The following is a 19,133-nucleotide window of genomic DNA, read 5'->3' as shown; positions in this document are numbered from 1 at the left end:
GCCTCTCGGAGATGTCTCATCCTCTGCTCCCTCTGCGATGGCAAGATAAGGTCGGCAGCCTTACCCTTGTGATGTGACCAATGTGAAGGCAGAGGAGAAGTGAGCTGTAAGGCTTTAAATAGGCAGGTCAGACGAGCATCATTGGGAACAGCTGGTAACTGTGGAGAGAGAAGAGAGCTGGCAATTACCCGACAGCTGAGTGGCCAGCCCAGAGGAGGAAGGGCTAAGCCAGCCCTGACAGTTACATCAGCTTCAGGTGCTTGGTAGCTGGTGGTGATCCAAGACTGATTCATCTTTATGAAGGTCAGTCGATCAACCGAGTCGATGGACAGGCGCACCCTGTGATCGGTTACAAAGCCACCAGCAGCACTGAAGATGCGTTCCAAAAGAAGGCTGGATGCAGGACAGGCCAGTAGCTCAATTGCATACTGTGCAAGCTCTGGCCAGTGATCCATCCTCAAGACCCAGTAAGCCAGAGGATTTTCGGTGGGAAAGGTGTACAAGTCTGACCTTGCCCCTAGGTATTCCTGCACCATGTAAATCAGACGCTGGCGATGGTTGCTGGAACCGATCATGCCTTGGGGCTGCGGACTAAAAAAAGTGTCTGAACGCATCGGTCAGACGGCCACCTTCTGCAAGGCCTCCCGGAGATGTCTCATCCTCTGCTCCCTCTGCGATGGCAAGATAAGGTCGGCAGCCTTACCCTTGTACCGTAGATCAAGGAGAGTGGCCAGCCAGTAATGGTCCCTCTCCTTGATCCAAAGAATACGAGGATCCTTCCACAGGCTTTGCAGGATCAGGGAGGCCATGCAGTGTAGGTTAGCTGAGGCATTCGGTCCGGAGTCCTCTGGGTCACTAAGGGCAACATGATCCGCAGCCACCTCCTCCCAGCCACGTACAAGTCCAGGGGTTTCTTGGGACTGTAAATCATCCCTACAAGACTGCTGCTGCTGATGCTGAGTGCCAGGCTCCACCTCCATGCTGACACAATCATCCTTCTCCTCCTCCTCATCCTCTTCCTATGTGATGGGTGGGACAGCAGGAACACTGTCTGGATAAAGGGGGCCTTGAGAGGCAAGGAAGTCCTCCTCTTCCTGCCTCTGTTCTGCCTCATGTGCCTTGTCCATTATTCCATGCAACGTATGCTCCAACAGGTGGACAAGAGGTACAGTGTCACTGACGCATGCACTGTCACTGCTCACCATCCTTGTGGCCTCCTCAAACAGTGACAGGACAGTGCATGCATCCCTGATCATGCCCCACTGGCGTGGTGAGAAAAAACGAGCTCCCCTGACCCCGTCCTGGTGCCATAGTCGCACAGGTACTCATTGATGGCCCTCTGCTGCGTGTGCAGCCATTGCAGCATGGCCAATGTTGAGTTCCACCTTGTGGGCATGCCACATATAAGGCGGTTCTTGGGCAGGTTCAACTCCTGTTGGAGCTCAGCCACCCGAGCACTGGCATTAAATGATCAGCGGAAATGCACACAGAGTTTCCTGGCCTGCTTCAGGACATCCTGTAAGCCCGGGTACCTGCCCAAGAACCGCTGCACCACCAGGTTAAGGACGTGAGCCACACAGGGCACATGGGTCAGTTGTCCCTGTCGGAGGGCGGAGAGGAGGTTGGTGCCATTGTTCCAAACCACCAATACTGGCTTAAGCTGGCGTGGCATCAACCACCTCTCGGCCTGCTCCTGCAGAGCTGACAAAATATCTGCCCCAATGTGGCTCCTGTCCCCCAAACAAACCAGCGCAAGCACGGCATGGCATAATTTTGCCTGCGTACTTGCGTAGTCCCTTGAATGCCTACGGAGCACCACTGGTTCCAAGGACAGAGCACTGGAAGAGGCCATGGAGGAAGAAGAAGAGGAGGGGGTGGAGGAGAGAGGTGTGTCACAACCAGTAGTAGCATTTTGGAGGCATGGTGGCGGAACAACCTCCAACACTACTGCACCTTGTCCTGCATCCTTTCCAGCTGCCAGAAGAGTGACCCAATGGGCCATGAAAGACAGGTAATGTCCCTGTCCATGCCTGCTGGACCATGAGTCAGTGGTAATATGCACCTTACCGCTGACCGCCCTGTCCAGCAGGGCAAGGACATTGCCTTCCACATGCCGGTAGAGAGTCGGAATCGCCTTCCTAGAGAAAAAGTGGCATTTGGGGACCTGCCACTGAGGAACCGCACATTGCACAAACTCACGGAAGGGAGTCAAGTCTACCAACAGAAAAGGCAGCAGTTGAAGTGCTAGCAATTGAGCCAAGCTAGCATTCAACTGCTGGGCATGTGGATGGCTGGGAGGGAACTTCTTTCTACGGTCCCGCAGCTGGGACAGGGAAATTTGCCTGCTACAATCGTATGCGGGTGTACTGCTAGCAGAGTGCCCACAAGCACTTGGCTGTGACACACCTAATTCTACACCTTCATTCCTCTCAGTGCAGGTTTCAGAGAGGACTGAAGGTCTAGTGGGGTTGGAGATCCCAGCTGATGAGGAGCAAGGAGAGGTCCTCTTTGTTCTTTGGTGTGGGTCTTTGAGGTAAGCTTGCCAACGAGCTGCATGACAGGTCAACATATGTCTGGTCAAGCATGTGGTGCCCAAGCGGCTGATATTTTGGCCACGCGAGATACACCTGAGACATATGTTGCAAATAGCAGTGGTGCGATCTGATGAACAGCAATATAGGTAGCTACAGGTGTATACTGTGATGGAGGCACACAACACCAACTAACTCCTGCAGATGGCTCAATTAGAGAACAGCAATATAGGTAGCTACAGGTGTATACTGTGATGGAAGCACATAACACCAACTAACTCCTGCAGATGGCTCAATTAGAGAACAGCAATATAGGTAGATACAAGTGTATACTGCGCTGGAAGCACATAACACCCACTAACTCCTGCAGATGGCTCAATTAGAGAACAGCAATATAGGTAGATACAGGTTTATACTGCGCTGAAGACACACAACACCCACTAACTCCTGCAGACGCCGGAACACTACACAAGGCCGCCATGCTGGCGACCTTATATAGTGTGGGGCGTGTACTAAACAGCCTGAGCTATAATTGGCCACAGGCATCCTGCCTGTGGCCAATCATGGCTCTCCTCGCTGCCTGCGCTGTGATTGGCCAAGCATGCGGGGTCACAGTGCATGCTTGGCCAATCATGAGCCAGCAATGAACTGCAATGGCGTAGTGCATTGTGGGCCGTGAGTGCCACACGAATTTGGCGCGAGCGGCCCACAGAGTTCTGGCTTCGCCGAACGGGTGAACAGCTGGTGTTCGAGTCGATGGTGCATTTGACTCGAACACCAAGCTCATCGCTATTCAGGAGACAGTAGTAGAGTGGAGACATAATAAATGATAAGGCTAGATGTAACAGCTATAACAAAGCGATGGGGAAATACAATGTCTATGTGGGGGCCCTGAGGAAAGCACGAAAAGGGTTTGGCATCTGGGCCTTGTTGCCCGCATGCGTTACATTAGCCATGTCTTCCTATGGACTGTGATGAAACAAATACAAATAAAGCTCCACATTTTCTGTTCTAACATACATAAATAAAATGACATTAACCGGTTCACACTGCTGCTATGCGGGTTCCATCTCGCATGTTTCCCGGCGGCAGTTCACGCTTCCCTATTTGAACTGCTGGGAGTGTCAGGTAAAAGTTAATGACACTGCCAAATCAGTTTGCATATTGCAGTGCAATCTGCAAACTCGGACAAGAATCGGACTGCATGGGTGTGAACACCCATGTGATCCGAATCTGCTGCGGACAAAGAAAAAATGGGTCCTGTGCGAGTTTGATGCAAATTCAGCCATACGATCTTTATGGCTGAAATCGCATCGCACGGAGATCGCATGTGTTTTCACTGCAGTGCGAATCCATCCGATCTCTGACACCAGTATGAATGGATCTCTTATAACATTTATCATAAATATTTTACAATAAAATAAACATACATAAACATTTACATCATTTCATAACTTTACAAAACAAATTTCAATGTCTCGTCTAATGGTCATGTCTCCTCCCAGCCACCAGGGGGTAGTGTGTGATTTTCGCCAGCTTTTGTTCCCCCCGCCTATCCCCGGAGATAATTGTGCTGTTGCTCTTGTTTGTCGCTGTGTGTCCGGCTCGTTGTGTTTGTCGGTGCGGTGGAATAGGAGGACTGCTCAGGTAGGTGATTGGTGGTGTACACGGTCAGGCGGTACACTGCTTCCCTTTATATGACCTAGGTTTGAGTATCGTATGATTTTGTAAGTGGCGCATTTAGTGGTGATATGGTGTTGCGATTCTCCATTGTACGACATGCTCGGTACACCCCGCCAGTGTGAGGATCCGAGCGGTGTAATGATGGGTACAGGGACACACTCACCGTCCTGACAGCCTGCCTGGTCCCAGCATGCGTTATATCACGTCTCGTGTACAGATAAACCCCCTCTGAGTGATTATTAGTTTGGTAAATAGATATGTTTTTTACGTATTAAATGTGTTCACCATTCCTCATCCTTTGTTGCTGATCTCCTGCAGTCTCTTTCCTACTCTTCCAGTGATGGGTCACAGCATTTCCATGGAGGCTCTTCTGATGGTGACACCAGTGGACCATGTCTGTGGGTAAAACTCCAGCCAAAGGCCGGCCATAGAAGGATCCAATCTCAGCCAGTTCACCTGAGATTTCATCTATCTATGGACAGGCTGTTCCATCTCAGTACAGCCAGCCTGTTTGACTCTTTTTAATTACTGCCAGTGGCTATAGCTCCCAGCAGTGACCATTGTGTTCTAAAGGGCAGGGAACACAATAGCTCTGTGGGAGAGATGCCCACACTGACACTGGTTGTGTTTTAGGGTTGCACCAATACCATTTTTTATTTTTTAAACTACGAATGCCGATACTTTTTTTTGCAAGTACTCGCTGATATCAGTTACCGATACTTATCGCGTAGTGGGGAGGGGTGGGGATTATGGGGTGGTAGTTAAGAAAATGGCTGTTATTGCTGGGCATAGAGAATGGGGGATGGGAGAGTTTTTGGGAGACATGGGGGGCAGAGGTGACAGCTGGTGGGGGAAGGAGGAGGCAACACAGGGTGGGCACAGTACAGGACTTTAGTTATAGACTAGTGTGTGCATTTATATACAGTCTGGTGCGTTTCTGTGTATAACGTACAGTGTTGGCGTACATGCTATTCTGTATATACGGTATGGTGCTAGTGTATAAGACAGGTCTGTACCCTGATTTAACTGTACATACTACACAAACATGTGTCCAGGACTTGATTCCCTCAATACTCGGTTCTGCTCCTAGGGACGCTTCCGCAGCTGCCTCGCACTATAGAAACCCACATGCTGATGCTGTCTTGCCCCTGCCAACCCACCCACTCTCTGTCATTGAATAGCAACTATCCGGCCTAGCGGCCATCTCTCTCTGTGCAGGAATGGAGGAGTCATAGCATCACCCACCCTCTTGTTTACAGAGGCAGGAGAGGACCTAGCCTTTGTAAACTGACCACGGTTTATCATGGCTTCTGGGCCCTGACACCGTGCTCAGTTTATGGCTACCTCCATCATCCGCTGTCCTTGCACCCACCCCAAAACACACTGCCGTTTAGCAGATGCGTGGGTGAGTCATTCATTCTTAATGGCCCCCAATAAGAGCATGCATGAAAACACTTGGTGCCAAAGCACCCTGCGGTTGTTGTGCTGCTGCAGTTTTTGAAACGGTTAGGGAATTTCTTCCTTCGTTTTTCACAGTTGCAGCTTATTCAAGGGATTGGGCTGCTGTGGCTGCAGTGAACCGCGTAAGTGTGAACCTAACACTAACTACTCTTAAAAAATGTTCCTTCCCTGTTTCTGCTACCTATCCTGCCTAACTTTAATGAAATAGATATGCATACTTGCCTGTTTTTAGTCCACTCTGGTCACATAGGGCTTCATTCACAGAACCAGATTGCATGTGGTATTTAGGTGTTTTCCCAAATCCCGCATGCGATTCTGAAAATGTTAATTCACTACTGCTTTATGTGTTATTTGCGGCATAAAGCAAAACGCTTGGTAGTTAACGCATAAAAACAGGAGTGAAAGTCAATTGATAAAAATAAATAAATAAAAAAATGCATCCGTTTAAATGTAGAGGTCCAGGAATGCAATATTTAAGGAAACGGCATCCTTAATAACCAGTCAACAACCTGTTTGTTAAAGTGGTAGTAAACTCTGTTCTACCACTTGTACTTAATGGCAAGCCTGTTCTAAAATGCAGCGGGAGGGGACGTCCAACCCCACCACCTTCCGCATGGGCTCTCCCGTCCCACTGGGAGGCCAGAGCATGCAGCGGCTGGCCGAAGAACCAAATTAAGGCGATGCTTCATTCGGGCCTCGGATCTAGTAATCCGTAAGTGATGTCATGACATCACTTCCCAGATTACTGACATCTTAAAGACCCCTGTTTATAAAAATAAAGTATTCAAAAATGCTTATCTTGACGTTTTGAATACTTTGAGGTATAGAGGAGGGATCTCTCCATAAAGAGTACCTACCTCTCGCATGGCTTTTACTGTCACAAGGGATGTTTACATTCCTTGTGACAGCAATAACAGTGATAAAAAACAAAAAATGTAAAATGACAGTGTAAACTTTTTTTTTTATGTACAATATATTGACAAATTATCGTCCGGAGAGGTGGCTGATACATTGGTATTAGCATGAAAAAATTATATCGGTCGATCCCTACTGTGAATATCTCTTAAACTTGCACATACAGTGCCGAACTTTCAGAGCCCATGCCGTAAATGACAGCGGAAGCGCGGGAGTTGTGTATCGTGCCTCCGGCCACTCATATAGCCAGTGTACTCGAACATTAAAGACTGAGGAAATGTTGGCCCTCTCAGCGCGGCACTGGGCGGCTTCGTTCTAAAGCAAGTCTATCATAATGGGCTAGTTTCCAATGCATACTAGCACGTTATGACATTGCCTTGCAAGGAATTCTCCCCCCCCCCCCCCCAACAACTGCATTTTACTGCCGCTTTAAGAAGCTAGCAGCCACTTCAGTTACTCACTGGGGTCCATGGTAATAAGGTGGATAGTCCCTTACTGGGGACAGCTTCTCCTCTACCTCCGACCACGACAGATTCCCTCCCCGAAAGAACCGTCGCTTTTGGTTGGACTGCAAGCCGTATTCCCAACCCTACGCTGCTCTCTTGCTTCTGGGTAGGCCCTCAGACAGCCTAGCAGCCAGATGTGCCCGGGTTAGGCTCCATCATCAGCCTAGCAACCTAGGCAATACAACACATGGCTCCCCTAGACAGTCGTCCAGATGGCACAGATCACTTGACCTCCCCTGAATATATATATATAAAAAAAATCTCTATCTCCCAGCAGGCCAGGGGATTCAAGAAAACCCATGCCCATTGGCTGAGATAACCCATAATACCCATAACCTGACCTTGTGTTGCCCTTCTTGTATCAAGTACCTGGCCACCTAGTGATAGAAAAGTGCAACAAGGAAAAACTTAGGGAAAAATCAATTATCTCCAGTAATCAACCAGAATAACTACTACTGGCAAGTAAATTTGTGAGGAGCAACCCTGCCTAAACTCCAGGGTGCTACATGTAGTAAAATAAAAACTATGCAACTTAAGTGTGCAAAATATGACAATGAGTTAAAGTATTTGTTCACCAATGCCAGAAGTCTGCCAAGCAAAATAGGTGAGTTGGAAGCTCTGAATCTTGGCTTCATCCTTCACATGACTGGGCTATTTTTATTCTTGGATATGCTTTCTTTCGTAAAGACGGGGTAAAACAGAGGGGTGTTGGTGTCTGTCTCTATGTGAGAAGTGATCTCAAAGCAAGTGTGAATGAGAACCTAGTTGATGGAGAGTCTGAAGCATTATGGATGGAACTGTACATGGCTGTGTGTACTACAAAGGTTATCGTTGGAGTTTGTTATAGACCTCCTAGTGTTAATGAGGAGGTGGAGACTCCGCTCCTTGCACAGAGGGAAAGGGCTGAGACAGTGATCATACTGGGGGCTTTTAACTACCCAGAAATTGCCTGGAGTAATGGCACCGCTGGGACAGTTAAAGGGCCAACATTTTTAAACCTATCACAAGACAGTTTTTATGGTACAGTTTAAGGCCTCAACTATAAATGATGCTCTGCTGGACTTGGTAATCTCAAACCATGCAGGGCTTATTACCAATATTTTATATAAACAAACTGGGTAGCAGTGACCATAACATGATTTCATTTAATGTTAGCTGTAAGCAACAAACACATACAGGAAATCTAAAGAACTTATTAAGAGAGCAGATTTTCCAAGGATGAGGGCTGCTCTCCAAGACCAAAATCCCATCCACACTCCTAGATTTTCTGCAGCTTTTTGTCTTATGATTTACTAAAATCGTATAATATGAGGTCAAACCTTAAGGCTGCTTTTACACTGAGGTGCTTTACTAGGACTAAAAATAGATCCTGTAAAGAGCCTCTCTTTTCACTCCAGTGTGAAAGCCCGAGTGCTTTCACACTGGAGCGGTGCACTGGCAGGACGCATCTTTGAGGTGCTGTAGTAGCGGTGTATACATTGCTCCTACTTCGCCCCTGCCCATTGAAATCAATGGGCAGCTCCGGCGAAGAAATGCTTTGCGGGCGCATTTAACCCTTTTTCGGCCATTAGCAGGGGTTAAAAGCGCCTCGTTGGCAGCCGAAAAGTGCCGCAGGAACCTCAGTAAAGCGCTGCTAAAAATAGCGGTGCTTTACGGCCAATGCCGCAGTGTGAAAGTAGCCTGAGAGTTTATATTTGTTTGCAGTCAGGCAGGCCCTTGCACATGGCTTTAGTTAATCTGAAGACAATCATCTGTAGAAAATCTAACGGTGTGTATTGGTTCTTAGACTGGGAGGGAATATTGCAAGTGATGAACATAAATGGGAATTCTTCAAAAAGACTGTATTTAAACTCTCTGCATAGTATCTTCCCATGGCCAATTGGATTAAAAAGCGAACAACAAAACCTATGTGGCTCATGGTCAAAGTTTAAAAAAGCTATAGATAAGAAAAGAGCTTTTAAAAAAAATATTAAAATAAAGGAACGCTATCATTGTTTAAATGTTACAAAGAATATAACAGAATATGTAAAAAGGAAATTAAGGATGTAAAAGTTCAAAACCAACAACAGATTGTAAAAGTCAAGGACAAACCCCCAAAACTTAAATAATTTCTTCAGCTCTGTGTGTGCATAGGAGCATGGGGATGGTAGTGACACAGCCCCCATTTACCACTTAAGAACAGAGCCTCGTTTTGAGTTTTTTGTTTTTTAAAACAGGTTTTAGATCGTGCGCATCGCTGGATCTGACAGGCTCGGGTAAGAAAGGAAGGGTTCTGAGTGCAGCTGCAGCACGGAATGTTTTTCACCTTAATGCATAGAATGCACTAAGGTGAAAAACCTGGAGACTTTACAATCCCTTTTAACAAACATTGAACATTTTTTTGTTTAAAATTACATTAACATGTTAAAGGCTTCTATGAAATTTTGGTGATTGGGTTTCCATTAAAGTGGAACTAAATAATCCAAATACTTCTGCCAACAATCCAATGTCCTTAAAGGAGAAGTCCAGCCTGGGCTTCTCCTCTGGGTCACAGAAGGGCAATTCGTTTTGCACTCCTGTGACCTGTTTTCTGCGGAGATCGGTCTGAAGTCCACTCTCCACTGACGTCACCTCCGTTAGATGAGGTAGCGCGTCGTCCCGACTTCCCAAGTCTGGATCCGCCAGCTGCCTTGATTGATGGCAGTCTCAGCGAGCTGCTGAGATGGCTTCTCCCTGTCCCTCCACAGCTCATCGCTCCAATGAGCATGGAGAAGCAGACCAGGACCGATGCTGACTGACAGTCGGACTCGGGGAGGAGTGAGAACCGAGCCATTGGCTGTGTTTGTGGCTCGCTTCTCAGTGCAGAGACTCCGGGGGGAAAGCTACAGCATTGGTCTGATGCTCCATCCACCAAGGTAAGTATGATTGGCAAAAAAATAACAAACCCATACTTCTCTTTTAAGGTCTCTCGGTTTCATCTGCCATCTGCTACCTCTTTACTGTGTCCTGAAGTGATGAAGAAGCCAGCAGGCAGAACCACAGCACTCTGTGCATAAAATTATTTTGGTACTTACTAACTTGATATTGTCTTATCTTCTATGCAGCACTTAAAACAACCTCTTAAGATTTTTTTTTTTTTTATTTTTTTTTTTTTTTTTATTGTGTGTGTGTGTGTACTAAAAAAAAAAAAAAAATGAATTGCGTTTTTATTGTAGTGCGGAGCATCCATCTTCTCGGTGGGTCTCGCTGCTCCGCCGCTGTCATTTGACGAAGCTGCGATGACGTCACTCCCACACATGCGCACGGGAGCCGTCACTCGCGGCATATCACAGTTGACATTGCGCCTGCGTGACGCTGTCTACGGTGCATGCGCTGTAGACAGTGGTGCTTGTCTTTCGGCAAATATCTCCTAAACCATGTAGGTTTAGGAGATATTTCTTGGACCTAAAGTTGAGCCTTAATCTAGGCTTTCCTGTAGGTCAAAGTGGTTTGTAAGGGTTTACAACCACTTTAACCACTTTCAGACCGGACCATTTTGCTGGTAAATGACCAGAGGTCTTTTTACAATTTGGCACTGCGCTGCTTTAACTGGTAATTGCGCGGTCATGCAATGTTGTACCCAAACAAAATTTGCGTCCTTTTCTTCCCACAAATAGAGCTTTCTTTTGATGGTATTTGATTGCCTCTGCGATTTTTATTTTTTGCGATATAAATGGAAAAAGACCGCAAATTTTGAAAAAAAATGATATTTTCTACTTTTTGTTATTAGAAAAATCCAATAAACTCAATTTTAGTCATACATTTAGGCCAAAATGTATTCAGCCACATGTCTTTGGTAAAAAAAAAGTCAATAACTGTATATTTATTGGTTTGCGCAAAAGTTGTCACATCTACAAACTATGGTACGTTTTCTGGAATTTACGCAGCTTTTAGTTTACGACTGCCTATCTCAGTTCTTGAGGTGCTAAAATGGCAGGGCAGTACAAAACCCCCCTAAATGACCCCATTTTGGAAAGTAGACCCCCTAAGGAAATTGATAAGTGGCATGTTGAGCCCATCGAATATTTTATTTTTTTGCCTCAAGCGATTGAATAATGACAAAAAAAATTTGTTTTTATTTTTTTTTCACAAAGTTGTCACTAAATGATATATTGCTCACACATGCTATGGGCATATGTGAAATGACACCCCAAAATAAATTCTGCTGCTTCTCCTGAGTACGGGGATACCACATATGTGGGACTTTTTGGGAGCCTAGCCACGTACGGGGCCCCGAAATCCAAGAACCGCCTTCAGGTTTTCTAAGGGCGTAAATATTTGACTTCACTCCTCACTACCTATTACAGTTTTGAAGGCCATAAAATGCCAAGATGGCACAAAACCCCCACAAATGACCCCATTTTAGAAAGTAGACACCCCAAGCTATTTGCTGAGAGGCATGTTGAGTCCATGGAATATTTTATATTTTGCCACAAGTTGCGGGAAAATTACAAACTTTTTTTTTTTTTTCACAAAGTTGTCACTAAATGATATATTGCTCACACATGCTATGGGCATATGTGAAATGACACCCCAAAATAAATTCTGCTGCTTCTCCTGAGTACGGGGATACCACATATGTGGGACTTTTTGGGAGCCTAGCCGCGTACGGGGCCCCGAAAACCAAGCACAGCCTTCAGGCTTTCTAAGGGCGTTACAGTTTTGAAGGCCATAAAATGCCAAGATGGCACAAACCCCCCCCCAAATGACCCCATTTTGGAAAGTAGACACCCCTAAATTTAGGGGTACACTAGTGAGACTAGGTAATAAATGGCGGGTGCCCTGAAACTATAAAAAAAATAACTAACCAACCAGCGTCACCTGTAACAGTTATATGGTGATCACTGGTGAAAGGGTTAACTAGGGGGCAATCAGGGGGCTTTATGCGGTAGTATATGGGGGTCCCTGGCGCTATAAAAAGCTGCGGCGAACCTAAATACCTACCTGCCTAACTAGCGTCACCTGTGACACTAATACAGTGATCAGAAAAACGATCGCTTATTAGGCTGGGTTCACACTGGAGCGATGTGGGAACGCCACGAATGCGCGGCGGGTTCCCGCATCGCATGCCTCCCGGCGGCAGTTCACACTGCCCTATGCGAACTGCTGGGAGTGTCAGTGAAATAATGACACCCCCAGATCAGTTCGCATATCGCAGTGCGATCTGCAAACTCGGATCGCATGGTGTGAACACCCATGCGATCCGATTCTGCTGCGGACCAAAAAAAGGGTCCCGTGCGAGTTTGCGGCGGGTGCGACACGAATTCAGCCATACTATCTGTATGGCTGAACTCGAATCGCACAGAGATCGGATGTGATTTGCACTGCAGTGCGGTGCGAATCACATCCGTTCTCAAACCGCTGCAATGTGAACCCAGCCTTAGTGACACTGGCGACGGGGGGTGATCACGGGGTTAAACCTTTATTGGGGGGGTTAGGGGGGTACATTAGAACTAAAGGGGGCTAACCCTAACTGCCCTAACAGTTATTACAGTCACAAATGACACCAATGCAAAAAAAAAAAAAAAAAAAAGCAATTGGTGTGACTGGGGGGGGCAGGGGTAATTGGGGGGGGGGGGTGATCGGGGGGTAAAGGGGGGGTGTGAGTGTGCCTGGCATGTTCTACTGTATGTGGGGTGTGTTGGTGCAACTCACCGAACCTCTCTCCTCGGTGCCGGAACGAAAAATACCGACACGGAGGAGAGAATACATCACTTCCTCTCCTGTGTTTACATTACAGGAGAGGAAGTGATGTCACGGAGGATTTCCATTCGTCGAGAGCGATCGCGAGGGGGTGGCCATGAATGAATGGCCGTCCCCTCATCCCGGATCGCTCTCGAAGGAATGCCGACCGCCGCAGGCACCGGGGGGGGGCCCGATCGGGCCCCCCACCCGCGGGCAGGCAGGGACTTATATATACGCCCATATGCCTGCCCGTGCCATTCTGCCGACGTATATCGTCGTGCGGCGGTCGGCAAGTGGTTAAAGGGGTTGTAAACCCTTGTGTTTTTTAACCTTAATGCAGGGCTTGGAATATAGGAGCCAGCTAAAAAAAAGTTAGGAGCCAGGTCGGTAACAGCGATCCGGACCTGTCCCTAGCCTGACATGCAGACGAGTGAGGGGAAGATAGCCCCCAAACTAGAGCTGCCACGAAGCCTCGACGTAATCGACTAAGAAAATACGTCGACGTGCGTTCTGGGCGTCTGCGTCAGTGGTGGCAGTGCTTAGTATTTAGCGCTGCCCTCCGTGCCGCCGTCCCCCTCTCTTCTCCCCCTCCGTGCCGCCGTCCCTAGGGGTGCAACGGATCGTCACGATCCGTGATCCGAGCGCACATGCCGCGATCCTCGGAGCGCTCCGTGGTCTCGGCCTTAGGAGAGGCCGCGGCTTCGGCCTAGCTCCAAAGCGGCTGTCATCTTTCTACACCCAGGCGTTTACAATGTAATCGCTCCGATGGACCGATGACATGACGCCGGTTTCTCTCTCCCCTCTCTCCCCTCTCTGTACTGATCTGTGCAGTGGAGGGGAGAGGTCGGATGGAAGCAGCCATCCCTCCATACCCAGCCAATATTCTGCCAGCCCGATACTCTGCCAGCCACTGCAATGCAATACTCTGCGCTGCAATGCAATACAGTACTCTGCCCACCATTATAATACAGTACTCTGCCCACCATTATAATACAGTACTCTGCCCGCCAATTCTCTGCCCGCCAATACTCTCAAGGTTATCCAAAGGATTAATTAGCTAATCAAAAAAACACTAGATTCATTAAAAAATAATCGGATAGTCGTTGACTAATCGATAGATTAGTCGACAGACAAATTAATCGTTAGTTGCAGCTCTACCCCAAACCCCCCCCCCACCTTCCTCCATGTTATTGCCCATAGCTCTTTTTTGTCACATTTTTTGTCATGCTTTTTTTTTTTTTTTTTTCTATTACAAGGGATTTTTACATTCCTTGTAATAGGAAACACACACACACACACACACACTGAAAAAATAAAAGTTAAAAAAAATAAGAAGAAAAATAATTGTAAACGTGCCCCGTCCCGCCAAGCTCGCCTGCAGAAGCGAACGCATATATGAAAGCGGTGTTCAAACCATGCATGTGAGGTATCGCTGCGATCGGTAGAGCGAGAGCAATAATTCTAGCCCTAGACGCTCCTCTGTAACTCAAAACATGCAACCTGTACAATTTTTTTTTTTTTTTTTTTTTACAAATACTGCAGCTGCTGACTTTTAAAATAATGACACTTACCCGCCCAGCGCGCCTGCGATGTCGGAAGCCGATCTCTCGATCGTCTCTCGGGTGCTGCCGCCGCCATTTTGGGTATGGGAATCAGGAAGTGGAGCCTTTCGGCTTCATTTCCCGGTCCCCTCCTGCGCATGCGCAAGTCGCGCTGCGCAATAAGGATGGTCCCCGCTGTCTCTGGGATCCGTGTTTCCCAGCAGGCAGCGGGGGGACCTTCGGAAAGGGGCGTAGATTCTGCGGAAAGGGGTGTACCTTCTGCAGAATCTACGCCGGAAGTGGGTGCAGATATCTGTACTGTACAAGTACCTGCACCCACCTCCCCCCCTGAAAGGTGGCAATTGTGGCGCCGGAGGGGGGGAGGGTTCCAATGAGTGGAAGGTCCACTTTAGGGTGGGCCTCCGCTTTAAAGGGTAAAAGTTTGTCGCCATTCCACGAGCGGATGCAATTTTTAAGCATGACATGTTGGGTATCAATTTACTCGGTGTAACATTATCTTTCACAATATAAAAAAAAATTGTTTTGGTTACTCTTGCCTTTAAATAAATAAAAAATCCAAAAAAGTGTGCTTGTAAGTCCGCTGTGCAAATACAGTGTGACAGACCGTATTGCAATGACCACCATTTTATTCTTTAGGGTGTTAGAACCCCTAAACATTATATATAAATATTTTTATTCTAAGTAAAGGTAAGGAGATGGGTAGGCAGGGTAAGCTCCATTAGCATTGCTGGTTGTCATACCAACGGCCACCTGAAGAGGGCGCCAGATTTCAGAAGGAAGCATAGGACCGCAGAAGGCCTCAAAGCCACGGCCTCAACTACCGGGTGGTGGCAGTGTGGCCCAACACGATCACGCCGGAGGGTTGCACGGAGACCGGATCCCGGCTGTGCCACTGCCAGGCCGCTAATTCTAGTTGCAAATGCAACCTATGGCACCCAGGGTTTGTCGAGTCCTGCCTTAATGTATCCTATGCATTAAGGTGAAAAAAACACCTGCCAGTGACCACCCCAGTAAACCCCCCCCCCCCCCCCCCCCAATTTTCACTTACCTGAGCCCTAGAACTTGACCCTTCAGGGACGCGCTGTTTCTCTGCCCAGGGTTCTCGGCTCTTGATTGGATAGATTGATAGCAGCACAGCCATTGGCTCCTGCTGTTGTCAATCAAATCCAATGACCCGGGGTTGAGGCCAAGTGTGGCATTCTGCGGCTATGGATGTTGGACTTGGGAGCCTCCAAGGGACCCCAGAAGACAAGGTTTGGGGCCACTCTGTGCAAAACGAGCTGCACAGTGGAGGCAAGTATATGTTTGTAAGGGTTCGTTTGGTATTAAAAAATATCACTTTAAAGCGATAATAAATCGCTAGGTGACTTTTTTTTTTCTGGTAAAGCCATAATGTGCTAGTATACAATGCATACTAGCACATTATGTGAAACTTGCCTGAAAACGAAGCCTTCCAGCAATGTGCTGTCACCATTGGAGGCCACTTAACTCTTCACCCGTCTTCCTTCCGGGTCTGTGGTCTCTGGCTGTGTGACTGGCTGAAGCTGCGATGACGTCACTCTCGCAAATGTTTGGGGGGCTGCCGTTTGTGGCACAGGACTCTGAAGAAACGGACACGGTACCCGTTTCTCCAGAGCACATGCGCCAATGTCATCAGCTGCATATACAGTAAATATCTCATAAAACAGTGCACTTTTAGGAGATATTTACAGTACCTAATGGGTAAACCTTATTATAGGCTTACCTGTAGAAACAAGTCAGATTGGTTTTTACAACCACTTTAACCCCTTGGCGCTGGCTCCTGCCACCCTTTTAAGGGCTTTAGAATGTTGGGAGATGGGGTATTTGGCAGTCACATGATCATAAAACTCCTAAACGCAAGTGATCGGGAGATCTCCGTGCTCGACACAGCTCTATTGGCACTATTGCACGTGAGTATGCGGCCAGGCCGTCAAGAGGACGCATGTTTTCATGCTCTCGGCAGAAACTGAAACTCATAAATATGCTCCAAAAACGTATGTACATAGCCTTCCATTGTGCTGTGACACGCTCCCCCTTCTTTTATTTTTTTATTTTTTTATTTTTTTTTTTTTTTTTTTACGTACCTGTTTGTGAGTTAAGAGAAGGTGTGAGAGAGACAAATGCATTTTATTGTGGAGCGGCATTGGCAAGCTGGATGTCTATCATAACAGCCTGCACATGACTTGGAAACGCATTCGTTTCTGTAAACCCTGTTATTGGGACGCCTCACTAGCCAGCTTTCCGCTATACACTCTCTACTTCCCATCTAAGATGGCTGCTGTATGGGTCCTTGTAAGGGGCAAAATAATAAAAAGCTTTTTTTTTTTTTCTCCAAAAGACTTGCGTTGACAGACATTTAAGCATAGCATTTCAATGCAATGCTAGCACTGTTCATGACCACAGCATTGTGGTGTGGACAGGACACACACAAAACTATTTGTGTGTCCATGTATTACTTATTATATATATATGTGTGTGTGTGTATGTGTGTGTGTGTATATGTATATGTATGTATATATATATATATATGTGTGTGTGTGTGTATATATATATATATATATATATATATATATATATATATATATATATATATATATATATATATATATATATATATATATATATATATATATATATATATATATATATATATATATATATGTGTGTATATATATTTTTTTTAGCTGCCCAAAGATACAAGGGGCAGATAGATACGTGTTTACCATTTGACCTGGCTGAAGTAGAAGGATCAGGTGCACAAACATAATAGCTTGGCTGGACTGAGTGTCATGTATGTTGGTGTGCAAGAGGGGTGGGGGGAGAGATGAGCAATGTTCGCAGATGTTTAATAGGGGAACAATAACCATTACAATAGATTTTCTAAGCCTTATTGACTGTCCCTTCAGATAGTGGCTGGCTAGCTGGTAAGAGGGCCCCTGATGGCATGAGGTTATGGCCCGATCTGGTTGGAAATGGCTGGATCAGACATCTGATATATACAGTGCCTTGCAAAAATATTCACCTCCTTGGCTTTTTACCTATTTTGTTACATTACATCAGGGGTTGACAAATTTGCTTGGAATCTAGGAGCCAGCTTAAAAAGTTAGGAGCCAGGTCCGTGACGGCGATCCGGACCTGTCCCTGCCCCCCCCCCCCCCGTCTCCAAGTCATTCCCCATAGCTCTTACAGGGACATTTTTTTTTTTTTTTCAATTGCATTTTAGTGTAAATATGAGATCCGAGGTCTCTCTGACCCCAGATCTCATATTTAAGAGGACCTGTCATGCTTTTTCTATTACAAGGGATTTTTACATTCCTTGTAATAAGAATAAAAGTGACACAACATTTTTTTTAAAAGAACAGTGGGAAAAAAAAAAAAGTTAAAATAAGCAGAAAAAATAATAATTTTTAAACGCGCCCTGTCCTGCCCGCATATAAAATCGGTGTTCGAACCACACATAGGAGGTAGCGCCGTGATCGGTAGAGCGAGAGCAATAATTCTAGCCCCAGACCTCCTCTGTAACTCAAAACGTGCAACCTGTAGAATTTTTTTAAACGTCGCCTATGGAGATTGGCCTGACGCGATCACGCTGGGGGGGTCCACAGAGACGGGATACCCCCAGCTGTGCTGCCCCAGGCGCGAGGTCGCTATTTCTAGTCGCCAATGCGACCTGGCGCCCGGGTTTTGTCGAGCCCTGCATTACATGTACAAGTACGGCCGGCGGACATTTTTTATTTATTTTTTGTTGCCTCAGCTGGCGCTTCTTCCCCAGACATCCCTCCTATTGCAACCGGGTAAAAGAACAAAAATTTTACTGCATGAAAGTTTGTCCCACCCAACTCTTGGGTGGGGGGGGTAGCCTTCGGGAGTTTGCAGCTCGGTGGACCTATCAACTGTCTGACCGGTGGGTCTGCCAACTGGTTTCATCGGGATACAAGATAGTTAGTTTCTTTCTTGTCCACCAAACAGATTTTTTTTCCCTTCAACCTACCTCTACTTCCAGCTCGTCGGGAAGCCCTGTTCGGGACAGTACAGGACCTGCTACTGCACGGGGTTGTAGTACCTGTACTGGCGCTGGAAAAGTTTCAGGGATTCTACTCCAATCTGTTTGTAGTCTCCAAAAATGAAGGGGTATGTCCAATGCTGCACTTGAAGGTGCAAAGGTTCAGGATGGAATGAGTTTGCTCCGTGGATGCTACACTCCATCAGAGCCCACTAACAGGTGAGGTTTTCAAGATAACTGAAATACATCACAGGTGATATAATTTTCTGCTCAGTGATTGCAGTATTCTAGTCTGCATCTCCACAAGGTAGTACATAAAACATGGCCTGTTAGTGGACCCTGAGGACAGGGTTGATGACCACTGACCTAGACGACCTCTTCCTGAGAGCAGCTTTCACCTCAGAATTAAGGGAGGATGTAGCGATCATCATGCAGACTCTCTGGGAGTTTGGTTGGGTGCTGAACCTAAAGAAGTTGGTGTTACTGTGCCGACTCAACGCCTGGAGTACCTGGACTTGATGTTGGACTCCTCCCAGAAGCGATAGTTTTCATCCAAGCTGCAGACTCTTCAAGCTGTGGTGAAGTTGTTGAACTGCAGGTGGTAGTCGCTGTGCTTCTGTATGCAAGTTCTGGGCCTCTTTTGAGGCACTACTGTACGCTCAGTTTCACACTCGAGTCTTGCAGAAGGAGATTTTGTCAAAATGGATCAAATCTCTCATTCCTTTCTCTCCATTGGACGGTGATCACA

General features: G+C 46.8%; 1 protein-coding gene across 3 annotated transcripts in view; it reads left to right on the top strand.

Moving 5' to 3' along the window:
* The first annotated feature begins 4,083 nt into the window (after positions 1–4,083).
* LOC143934564 (uncharacterized) overlaps positions 4,084–19,133 on the top strand; it is a 109,721-nt gene continuing 94,671 nt past the window's right edge. For all 3 annotated transcript variants that reach the window (XM_077458315.1, XM_077458307.1, XM_077458300.1), the window contains exon 1: positions 4,084–4,178. The gene's annotated coding sequence lies outside the window, so the exon portion shown is untranslated. The remainder of the gene's footprint in view (positions 4,179–19,133) is intronic.

The sequence above is a fragment of the Lithobates pipiens genome, unplaced genomic scaffold, assembly GCF_037356315.1.
Source record: "Lithobates pipiens isolate NorthernLeopardFrog02 unplaced genomic scaffold, aLitPip1_a1.2 Scaffold_10, whole genome shotgun sequence".
Taxonomy (NCBI): Eukaryota; Metazoa; Chordata; class Amphibia; order Anura; family Ranidae; genus Lithobates; species Lithobates pipiens.
The sequence above is the reverse complement of the archived record's forward strand: the minus strand, read 5'-3'. Positions and strand labels throughout refer to the sequence as shown.